Below are 1411 nucleotides of genomic sequence, written 5' to 3'. Positions count from 1 at the left end.
TATATTTAATATATTTTGCGAATTTTTAAGATTATTATATAAATTGCGCAATGTAATACTCTCATTGTCCGTAAATTATTTGATAACTTTTGAATCTCGAAAGCCCAATTAGTATAATCTTTTTACTTTATATTTTAATTATGTATTTTTAATTTACAGTAATATTTTAAGTAAGTTACATTTATCTGCAATGTCGATGAGTAAGAGCAATGGACCTCGTAATTCTTTACTGTCATTGGCATAGGATATTAGGATTCTAAGTAAGTAATTAATATAAAAAATAATATTATAAATAAAGTAATAAAATAATAAAAATAAAGATAATAAAACAATTATTAAATAATAATAATTGATATAAATAACTTTAATATTTTCAGAGTATCAAAGATGAGTGTTGTTTAAATGCCGACAGGAAGCGAATATAGTGACGGCGAAATGATAATTATATGAAAAAGGGCAATTGCCATCCAAAAGCATTTCACATGGCTTTCCTTGTCCATTTTCTACATTCATTCAAAGTTCTTTCTTGCATTCATTACAAGAATTCTTTTCATTCATTACAAGAATTGTTCGTGTTGAAATCATTTATTCTCATATCAACCATAGAAGTTCACATATAATATTGTATAAAATATTTCAGTATATTGCAAAAACACAAATGAATAATTGTAAATAATAAACAATAAATACTATTAACACATTAACTATTAATTATTGATAAATAAACAATAAGCAATACAAACGCTGCTGAAATATTCTGTATTGTTTGGAATAATTAGTATCGTGTAACACTTCCATGTGTCTCTATTACTACATTTAATCTTTGAAGCATTGATGCAGCCAAATTTTGAAATAACGCAGACCTTACGCGGAAACTCTCCCATAAATTGATGATGCCAATGCCTCGCGATTATATCGAAATTAAGAGTTCTATTTCTAAACAATAATACTCCAAAGATTTTTAATTACATTCATATTGACTAGCCAATTTAATGTTTCAAGGTTGGATTGTGTGGCTAACCAATCCTGAACCACTCTGATCCGATGCATTGAATTATCCTGAACGAAAAGAACACGAGTATATCAGAAAACGTCTCCCGAACGTATGGCTTCACATCAGATAAAATGTGAACGTATTCATGTGCAATGTGATACGAAACAATGGCCCAAGACCAGGTAGAGACCATATAGCCATGACATACAGCTCTAATGTGATGCGATCACTTCGTTCGCAGAAACGAACATTCTTTTCCGAATATCTAGTTCCTCTCATTCTCTATAGTGCCACATGCCCAGATTCATTATAATTTTAAATTATTATAACATACATATATATATATATATATACATGTACATACATATTATATAATACATATGTATGTACATGTATATATATATATATATATATAGT

Source organism: Atta colombica, unplaced genomic scaffold, assembly GCF_001594045.1.
Source record: "Atta colombica isolate Treedump-2 unplaced genomic scaffold, Acol1.0 scaffold22, whole genome shotgun sequence".
NCBI classification, from domain to species: domain Eukaryota; kingdom Metazoa; phylum Arthropoda; class Insecta; order Hymenoptera; family Formicidae; genus Atta; species Atta colombica.
The sequence above is the reverse complement of the archived record's forward strand: the minus strand, read 5'-3'. Positions refer to the sequence as shown.